At 35.1% G+C, this 11,310-nt stretch overlaps 1 protein-coding gene across 7 annotated transcripts in view; it reads left to right on the top strand.

Annotated features, from left to right (window-relative positions):
- The window catches only part of LOC113518222 (cytosolic carboxypeptidase 1-like), a 73,626-nt gene that overhangs the window by 57,078 nt on the left and 5,238 nt on the right, over positions 1 to 11,310 (top strand). The gene's annotated exons all lie outside the window — the stretch shown is intronic.

The raw sequence follows: 11,310 nt of genomic DNA, 5'->3' as shown, positions 1-11,310 counted from the left end.
CACCGACGCGTCCCGCTCGCACCACCGCAGAAGCTAAACATGGGCCACAGTTGTAACCACACCATTTAACGATATATACATTGCTGTCTCTAAACCATAGCACTATCAACGGCAACCAGCTAGCCAGCAATGAAGCAACAGCATTTTGGAAGATCGCTAGTGGCCGTGGTGTGGTGGCGTTAGGCGCGGACGTCCGGCGGCGGGCGGACACTCGGCGCCCGCGCTCCTCGACACGGGAGTTTATCTCGGCAAATCGTACCGCACAATAGTTCGCGCTCAATTTGTTCTTGTTGTGGTCGGCGCGAATACTTCGCTTGTCCAAAGGATTGTCGTAGTTTTTTCTCTTGGCTCTCGATGCGTTGCGGCCCGCTTGTAGAGCGATGTGTCTTTTGTTATCTTCCATTCAGACATAAATATAAAACAACAACAGATCTCCAATTATTGGATGCTTGCTAATTGAATCTTACAACTTAAGCCACATTAACGGAAAATGCATTTATAAAAATAGATTTAAATAAATATATTGTGAAATTACTATATCTACCTAACACGTATATTATAGATTTGTTCAAACAGATTACAGTCCACCTAATGATTAATGGGGACCTTCCATAGACATCAGAGTATCTTAGTAATTGACATAACACCTAGTAATTTGACATTATCTGTATTATTATATAATTATAATAATATAATTCTTGAATACACTATAAGGTCGCTTTCGAATTCATGAAGATTATTGATCTTTATATGTATACTGACACCATGTTAGTTACTTATTGAAATAAGGGTATCTGACGTTTTACTGAAGATTAAAAAGCCGCCGCTAGCTCCACTACACCATTTGAACATACTACTTTTGAAGCTACGTTAATTGGTGGGACGGTGTATGTGCGGCCACGACTTTGACATGACTACTTTATACTTGCTTATCCCATTACATCCACATATATATCTCTAAACCTTCGCTATAAAAGACATTTAGACATTTTAATACCCCTCATTGAACTCTCAATACAAAATACTGCTCTTATACTGCAACATACAAAAGTAAAAACACTTTTAAAATATAAGGGCTCGCACGTATTTTTATAATCTTCTTGATCTCACACAAGTGATGCCTATCAGCATTGTCTTAACATCAGATGAGTTACGTTCGACGGCGATACAAGTCGATAAAAAGAAATTCACGATTTTATTTCCATAAAAAATCGACGCAAGTAATACTTGATAGCTGCAAAAGGAACAAAAGTATTATAGTTTTGAACGATACAAAGATTTTTTCAACCAAAGATGTAACGATACTTGTGGGAGCATTTAATTGAACGGGTCCATGACTGGTGTTTTGAATACAAACCTTAATAGGCCCTTACATGCCGACAATATTCGATAAAAAGATAGTGGGACCTAATAAGATTTAGTTTTTAATATATAAAGACATAGTTTTAATATTAACATACCAAAAACATCTAGTGTTAGTTTGAAAAATATCAGTACAGATTTAATCAGATAATGATGAATACATCATAATCGTGGTATGGTAATATTGTGATGTCAAATAAATAATCCAAATTTAAAAAGATCCCATGCCAATATGAACAATACCAAAAAGGCTTTGTTAATACCTAAATCTCATTAGGTACGTGCATATAATAAGCGTTTATATAAAATTGCTTATATAAATGGATATGTATCTCAACATTTCATCAATATTTATTAATATTTTTATGACCTATAACTTTCGATTATATTTTTATAACTCTTTGAAGTGAAGAAATCTAACTTGCTAAATATAAAGGAAGTAGATATATAGCTACCTAATCTACAGAATTTTAAATTCTTTCAAGTCAAATGTTTACTCGAAAACGTAATTAACATCAAAAACAGAAGAAGCATTGTGTGTGGATTGGCCGAGTTTAGAAGACTCACTCTATCGTGCCGAGACACGTGAAACAATGCCGCCCTCGGTGGTCGTCGCGTTCTCTGATTACCACGATTACGATAAAAATGCTCCCCGCTATCGTTTTAATACCGCTTTAAAAATAACCGCGTAATAGGCGAGCGCAATAGCCACTAAAAATGAAATAAAAATATAAAAATATTCTGTGGACTGTCTACTAGCTTGATGTCTCTGAATAACATTCGCAATATTGCCCAGTCATTATGCAGAGCACACGCAGAGGACTTTGGCATCTCCATAGAAAATACCATTAAACTCTTCATTACTTGCACCATTTACATATAAAAAGTATTTCTTTCTTTTAGTCACTGCTGTTAAATTAATAGTCAGTGAGTAATCCATCCGAAGCAGGCATGTCATAAAATTTTAGCCTGTTAATTCTTTGAATTTTATTTGTTTTTATTTAGTTTCTTCTGTCAGAGCAAGTGTCAGAGTAAGAATATGGCTGTCTACAACTTAATCTGAAATAATAAGGTTGATATGTAATAGTATGTTATTGTCGATTACATCTTATAAAATGCGCTGAACATTTAAGTTTGTACTTTCTTTCATTTATTTTTTACAAACGTAAATATAAATTCTCTTTATTTTTATAGCTTTACTTAATTGCAATCTATTGAAATTTATTAGTGGTCAACAAATATCTAAGATGACTAAACTGCACTTAACTACATTCTATTTTATCTTGCCACATACCTATACCACAAAAACGGCTACTTCTCAACTTCTGTATCACTAAAGCTACTTTTAAACTTCCTCTTCAAAATTCATTCTTGAACTTATCCATTCTTGTCACACCACACATCCATTCTCTACATTCGCATCTCATTTGTATAATCTTTTTTTCGATACTTTTATGAGACAGTATTCATCACCAAACAATTAGCTTTATTTTTAAATAGATCAAGGAAGTATAATAAAAATAAGTACCGGCAAGAATACGAAGTTCATCATTGCTAGATTTTGGTCTAAAGAATAAACAATCCAAAGGTTTACAATTAGGGGAATAATGTTATAAATATACTTCTCAAAAGTGGTAACGCATGAAGAGAACCGTGTATGTAATCAACATATAGGTAATCTCTTACATTTATATATATAATTAGATGCTACAAGTAGATCTATGGAACTGTCAGATAAGATTCCATTCCAAGTAGATTATTATCGTCGCCTTCCAAGTCTATTTCTATTTCAATAAACACTACAAGTTCGAAGGTTTGTAACAAAAAATTCCGAAACAGGCCAATATTTATATTTCTGAGAATGTGTTTAGAAAGACTGACATAAATTGAGAAATTAGTTTTCATTTATAAATAAGTACTAAAATGTACCTATCATATTAATATAATAAATGCGAAAGTTTGGATGATGGATGTATAGATGGTTTTTTGTTACTCCTTCACGCAAAATTACTGAATGGATTTGAATGAAATATGGTACACGGGTAGTTTATATCCTTAGCTTAGCAAATAGAATACTTTACATACTAATTCACGCGGGCGAAGCTGCGAAACACAAATAGTAATAAATATTTTGTTAATCTCTAACTAGTATGCAAACTACCTAACGCACAATTCTCATCTAAGTAAGTATTTGCTAACATTACAGCGAACAACTTAGCCATCTGATTTACTCAATAGAACAATCACAAATCAGCGATTCATGATTCTCCGCCGTACTGGAGAGGTATTCCCATTATACTCATCGTTTTAATTGACAACACTCGATTGTCAAATAGTATGACAATGGCTGAGATGCGCTTTATATTCTATCTTTAAGTTCAATCCACTTCGGAAAACAACAACAAAAGAAACACGAAGTTGATTGTGAGAATAGGCCTTCACTCTCTGGCATCACGATTTCCGAGCGATCCAAGTTATCGCTTTAGCATTATAACGGACTATATCCGGCAATTCTCATTAATAAATTTCAAAATATTTCTTGGAAATATTATCATTATAAAATTACTTTTATCGATAATCTTAAAACTGATGAGTTAATTACTTGTTAGATGCACAAGATGAGAAACAAAAATTACAAAAAAAAAATATTATTTGTGTACTTTAAAAAAAACATTAATCGACAAATGTCATAATATTAAAATTTTTCATATACCTATACATATAAACCATCCCATAAACTAATAACGCAAATCTTTATGTTTCCTCTATCTTACTTATCCATGAGTTGAATGAACCCAAACGCAATTAACTATACCTTTATTTTCTAAATATACTTTTATTGATGTTCAAAGATTCTGAATAGCATAAAATTGGCATAACAAATTCTTATAAGATATTGTGTTCGAAGAATTAAATGCCTATCAAGTAAGCGCTGTTTTAAAATCAGTTTCGGCAGAATTAACTTTATCTGTTTGACTTTATAAGATCAAAGCTATTTTCCACGCCTTTAAATTATTTTAGAAATACTCCATGCCTTCTTGTGGATCGTCGCATAACGTTTGCAACAGCGCGGCTGAGACCGGTCCAAAGGAGAATTTCGGCGGATGTTTTTTCGGCTCTCGACCGCTATTAAAGACGGCATAACCCATTTGCACGCTCGGCGGTTCCATATTCTGCCTGATCTTTGACGTGTCTCATAATGCAAAGTATATAACTGTAAATGCAGATAGTAGTAGGTATTTTTTTTTTATTACAACTAACCATTCTATATAAATTTTTCTTGTAACAGTTTATTAGGTAGGTATACTAACTTACTGTATCTGGCAGCTTTGCCCGAAGATGCAAATATTCCAATGTGTTGATCTATGTTTCATCTATTTGCCAAATTTCATTTAACATTCTTATTTGCCATTCTAAGTACTTATCATAAAACATACCACAAACATCTTACTGTTTATTATTCTTTAAACCCTAGTTATCTGCTCTCTATAGTCAATAAAACTAAATTAAACAAGAACGTAGTACAGTACTGATGGCTGAAGAACGTTGATTTGCGTAAATAAAGCAAGAGCTTTGAATCTCTCTGAAGGTAATTTAAGAAAGAACTTTTTAATAGATAAAATTATCTATACTAAGTATTCAAAATTGTTCTCCGAGATGGCTGTTATCTAGTTTTTCACAACACCTATTTTGAACAACATCCTATTTTGAAATCGGACAATTGATGTTATTTTGTTGTACACATTAGGTATAAACTGCTAATAACACGCCTCATTTACATAAAGCGATGCAATATGCTTGATAAACACGCATAGTATCTGAAGTGAAAAAAAAATATTAGATATATTAAATTAGTCGATGTAACACAGGAGGCGACTATTAACGTGGTACAGCGCAGACACGCGATGTTATTGATTCGCTTCGCGCTGTCATGGCATAGGTGGTTAAGTATTTAAGCAATTACTCACTAGAGATTGGAGCTGCAACGTTGACTCGAGGGTAGATAGGTTCCCGTTATAATTGGGCTCGTACACGAGGTTCGCTCAGGTGAGGTGTCAGAACGGTGGTGTCGGCCGTGGATCCATTGCCACGGTGGTCCCCTATAATTTACCCCGAGACACGACGGTCCGCAATCACTCCGACAATCCCTCATCACGTATATATTCAGAGAAATCGCAGTAGTTACAGTTCTTACGTAAACCACCATTGTAAATAAGCAGCGGGGTGTTATTGATTGTAATCAATTTACAATATATTTATAATTTTAATAAAAATGTTGAAATGACCATTACAAACCTGAGGTACTATGAGTAATATGCTGCAAATTCACTTCCGTGTTATTCTTAGGAGAACGACCTCTGCAGTGAGTACTCTGAACAACAACTGTGAGGCGTTATTACGGTGTGTCTCTTTAAAATTAATGTAATATTAAGTTCAGTGTCGCCGTTTGCAATAAAGAAAACAAGTCGTTTTAAAGCATGTACTTTATCGATAGCATGTACTTTATCGATATGTAAACATACCTTTACAGTTTTCAATATGTAATTACAAACTTTATAGCTTTATAAATTTATTATAAAAAAAATTAAGACAATTTCATGTTGCATTTGTGTTGAAGTGTTGAAACGATTATAATTATCAACTGGAAGTGTGATTTCCTTCCCATAGGTTCAAGGTTATGAACGTGATTTTGAAATATCGTAAATTCCATCTGAATGGCTGATCTGCGGCGCCGATCACCGCTTTCTCACGACCAACCACCGATTCGTGCTGCTCTATTTCATTCTTTATTTCCATCATGTTAAGAACGACGTCATCCCCTAGCATACAAATTTTATAGAAAAAAATTTTCTTTATGTGTTTTATATAAGTGTTTTGTTTGAACTAGTGTTTAGCAACCAGTTGTGCGGTTCTTTGTTATCTCTATTGATTCTGACAATATTTACACTGACTCGTGCAATGTTTATTTAAAGTGTCCATTGAAGTTAGAGATAGGCTGTGTTTCATTGAATATTTAAACTGCAGCTTTTGGTTATAATTTCTACCTATTTCAATTTTAAAGCCCATATGTTACTAATCTTCAATTACAACATGATCTTAACACATTCGTTGGAAACACATTTTTCTGTCACATTTCTATTTCAACCATACATAATTTAAAAATAAAACAGAAAAAAGTCTGAGAAATCAGAAACGGAACTTTCTCAGCCGAGTGTACATCGGAACGGCGTAGCTAAAGCTCAATTGCACAATTAGTTGCATTTATTGTGTTTCCGGAATCTCTCAAGATTGCGTTGCTATTAAGAAAGCCCAATTCTTTTATCTGCATCCTAAATATCCTACATCCACAAAGAAAAACTGAAATAAATACCAGATATCTATAGTAATATAATAAAGAGCATAGATTTTTGTTTGTTTGTAATAGATAAACTCGAAAACTACTCAACCGATTTTAAAAATTCTTTCACCTACAGAAAGCTACATTAACGGCGAGTAACATAATATATATATATATATATATATATATATATATATATATATATATATTTTTTTTTTTTTTGAAAATTTTATCTCTCCGTGTGAAACCGGGCCGGATTGCTAGGTATCTTAGATTATATAGATAGAGCATCTAGTCTCGAAAACGAGTCCATTTTTGTCAGCTAATGTCAAATTAGCTGACCCGTTTTATTTTAATGTTCTATATACTTACGCACATAATATCTCTTGACGTATCTGTATTTCATTATTTAATAAATAAAATGAACTTTTACGCATTAAAAAAAATACATAAATTATAAAATTAAATAAATATAGAAGTTATAAAGGAAACACTCATTTATCATGCAAAATTCTATGAAAAGGTGACCCGCTTTTCTCCAAACCTACATACATACATACATATCTGTCACGCCTGTCTCCCATTAGGGTAGGCAGAAACAATGGAACGCCAAATGCTTCGATTCAAACAAACCTCTTTCGCTTCTTCCACATTCATCAATCTTGTCATACACGCTCGTCGGTTACGGGTACTTTTAATTTGGCCCTTCTTCAGCACGTCGTCCAAGCCTTTGTATGGAAAAACTCTATCTAAATAATCTAAGTTAGTTATATATAAAATTAAAACAGTTTCACCTTGAGCTAAGATCCAGGTATATAATTAAAATTTAACCCAGAACCTTCTGGGAAGCAATCGAGCCATGACACCCGACGGAAACGCCCTCTAATCTATTCGTGAACTGGCAAAATTGTTTTTAATTGAATTTATTATAAACTTATTGATATAGAAGTACAGGTGATGATTTGTTTGTATTCGCTAGGGTCATGTTATCGCAAATTGGAGCCTATTATGCTCAAAACAGCCACATAACCTGGGACTAGTGGGGGGAAGAGATTGTTAGTAATGGGGTCTAACAGCCCCATTGGTATATTGCTAGCAATATACCCTCTCAAATCGACTTCCACACGGTTCCCCCTGGAAACCATAGTGGATAATTCTTGTGGAATTCGTCACGATGAGCTATTGGGCCTGCTATCATCCTCACCTTATCAGCTATCACTGGTGCCCCGCCACCGTATACCGATAGCGCAGACGGGGTTACCATTTCATTATCATCCATAAAAAAAACCTGAGACTAGTATAGTATTATATTATTTGTGCCTGAGATATCCATAAGAGATGGTAATTTTCTACAGAATTAATCCTAGTTATGAATACACATGATTGAAATGCGGTAAAGACCTTATACATTTGCACATTATTCAACGAATAACATTAGCGTTATATTTTAGACAATTTTTGATATCAGATAGAATAATCGGTATTTATTATTACCGATAAAAAATATTTACACTAACATATTTTGTTCATATTCCAACAATACAATGTACAATAACTTATTAGATTTAAATATGCCATGAATAAAACAATATTAGAATTGTTTGGTAGTGCGTATATTTGGTCATAAAATAAAGTCATAAATTTCACAAGCAATTAATAACAATTAGTGAGATCTTGTTACGACATACCAGACTATTTTATGAAGAAACGACTCATAAACTCTCAGTACCTGCCTATCTAATAAATCAAAAAGACATAAGTACTGTGCTGAAAAAGATCCATGAAAGAAACATTGTATTTTGAAAAAGCAAACGCTTGACCTCGAACATCCTATTCAGATGTCCTTATTATTGTACAGTCGTTTGAGTATTAAAGTTGAGCCGCCACTTTGAAAGGACGAACGAGATTATTTTCACAAAACATAAGCCGCTATAAATAAAATGAGGCGGGCAGAGTCGGCTAATGAATTACGATGCGATCGGCCATCGAGTGTAAGATTCTAGAGGAGACACGCGGCGCTTATGCGATGCATGCGCCCGGTCCTAGCCGCACCGAACCTACTCGTCGTCGCAGTGAGGCGAGCTGCAAGCGACCGCTACGGGCATTGTACGTAACTCGCCTGCGTGCGCTGCAGAACCTAAGCTGACAGTCGCCTTCACGACGCTAACAAAGAACGCCAAGCTCGTGCGAATAGTTCACGCTCCACCTCTTGCATCATTGTAATAGGCGGGTGGCTCGAAGTCAACGACATCCGCCGCCGAGTCATCGTCGTCATTGAACTTGAACCTACCTTCCGAGGAGGCATTCACGCCGTGCCGCAATAGTATGCCGCAATGCACGTTTCAGTTGATACACAATATAAATGTAGCTCGATAAGTAAATATGAAGAGCCAAGCATCGAACCAAGGACGACTGGTCTACCAATCATATAAATAATGCCGCCGGACCCATACTCGCTGCTCGAACGCTACCTGCTCATTTTCTCACATTCTAGAATAAATACTTTATTTGTATTCCTAAAGTTTTTGAATAAACTCTTTAAGTCGAGTTATAGGTACCAAAGTGCTATCTGTATACAGTATTAACTACCGTTCGATCAATTTCGAGGCGTAACCGTCATGGTTTGACACAACTTTTATTTTTATGAACTAAGTGACTCACGAAGGTCGTCGCTCACGCCTAACGAACGATCACCAGCAGATACCTACTTAAATCAGTAAGCAAAGCGGTGCGGAAGTCCGACGAACTTTAGCTTCACTATTTTAGTTTATCGCCAGTACATCGTTGTCGCAAACTCAAAACTACCACACAACCGTATTCATGTAATGAATTTATGAAAAAATGCTATAATCTATTAATACCTTTGGAATTCATATTTTTAAAATTATAATTTAAATCTAGTTAAAATTATCGTTGAAATTATGTAGTAGGAGATGACGAACATTATTCAATCTATTAATATTTTAACGAGCTATGTAGATACTAGCGATCTGCCTATCACTTGAAGTGTTGTAAGAGCTTCCTGTATATTTCCATTCAATATTATAATATGACCAACCCTAATAAGAGAGACACTTACAAAGTTACATTGCATTTTAATCGCAGATTTCTGTTAACTATATAATTTTGACCAAGAACCAGCCAATATCAAATGGTTTAAAAAATACTAATAAAGTTTTATAAAAATTATAATTCTGCACCAGTATGAATCTAACAGGGCTGGTATTTTACAATTTACTGCTCTCGCAGAGCATGACGTGTGATTAAAATTTGGATAAGACGAAACCCGGTTGAAGTGCACTTTCAAGAAAGTATTACAAGGTAGACAGTAGTTGCATTCCTGTCGTGTGGACAGAGGTAGCTACTAAGACGAGGGGCGTGTCATTGAACCGTCTGTAGCAAATTGTAACGCTTCCACCAACATCCCGTATATAAATCAATTAGCTTAACCTGCTACAGTATAAGTATATACCTAATATAGATACATATACATAACAAATATGAGTTACACAGGATATCATACATCCACTTAGTAAATGTCTATATCCAAGTAAATATTTTCGGAGCACTTAAACTGATTATCACAATATATTAACAATAAATAAGTTGCAAGAGAACCTCATTGACCATTCTCTTGTACAATTGCCATTCCGGGCGCATGATTCAGCAATACTATAAATAAAAGCTAGGCACGTGTGTTAATTCCAAAGGACGCTATTTAATAAAGACAGCCACGTCATGTTATTGTCGCGGTGGCACCGGATAAGCGCGACGACCGGCCGATTGTCTCGCGACTATCGTAAATAACTCGCGCTGTGTCCGGTGTCAGACACGAATACAGAGTACTGGCGACATCCAGTAAAACTTGCTGTCAGCATCCAAATTATAAGTCCTATGGCCCACGTTTAAGCTCCAGATATCATTTATAGTTTAAAAATGCATCAATACAAATAACAATCGCTTGGCAGTTATTTTAAACTGTCGAGGACACGTGGTTGGATGTGCTCTCCTAGTCCGGTCACAGGAAGCAGCCCCCGCGTGCTGAATACGTATGAGTACGGCATGTGCCATGCAGTCATGATCCATAGATGACTATTCAGCTAAACCATCATTGATATTACTAACGTGCATGTAACTTCTACTGTCATTTAAAAATTGCCCTGAAACATTTTTCATATTGATATACAATTACATACTAGTATGAAGCCAAGGTTGGAATTGCCTTTCGGCTATGAATACCAGCAGAGGTAAAAACAATGGACATGTGTTATAAATAGGTGGAATAAATATAATAGCAAAGTTTCTTTAATCTATTTTACTGGTTGAACGTTATGCGAGGGGTGCATAGAGGGCGGGTACAGATCGAGCGCAACTCAGCCGAGGTCCGATAGTATCGGTACGCGGCGCAAGCTAAAAATAGATGGCAAGGCGGACCCTTGAACCAGCCGCGGTCGTCACTGCAGGCTTCAAAGGGCTACTACTATTCAAATATTTTTAAAGTGCATATATCAACTTAAACAACATAATTAAAGAACAAATTTATAAATTAAAGTAAATATATTAAATAGTTTAACTACATAATGATAAAACGATTAGGATAAGGTTATACA

The sequence above is a fragment of the Galleria mellonella genome, unplaced genomic scaffold (assembly GCF_026898425.1).
Source record: "Galleria mellonella isolate WM207_F2 unplaced genomic scaffold, CSIRO_AGI_GalMel_v1 utg132, whole genome shotgun sequence".
Taxonomy (NCBI): domain Eukaryota; kingdom Metazoa; phylum Arthropoda; class Insecta; order Lepidoptera; family Pyralidae; genus Galleria; species Galleria mellonella.
The sequence above is the reverse complement of the archived record's forward strand: the minus strand, read 5'-3'. Positions and strand labels throughout refer to the sequence as shown.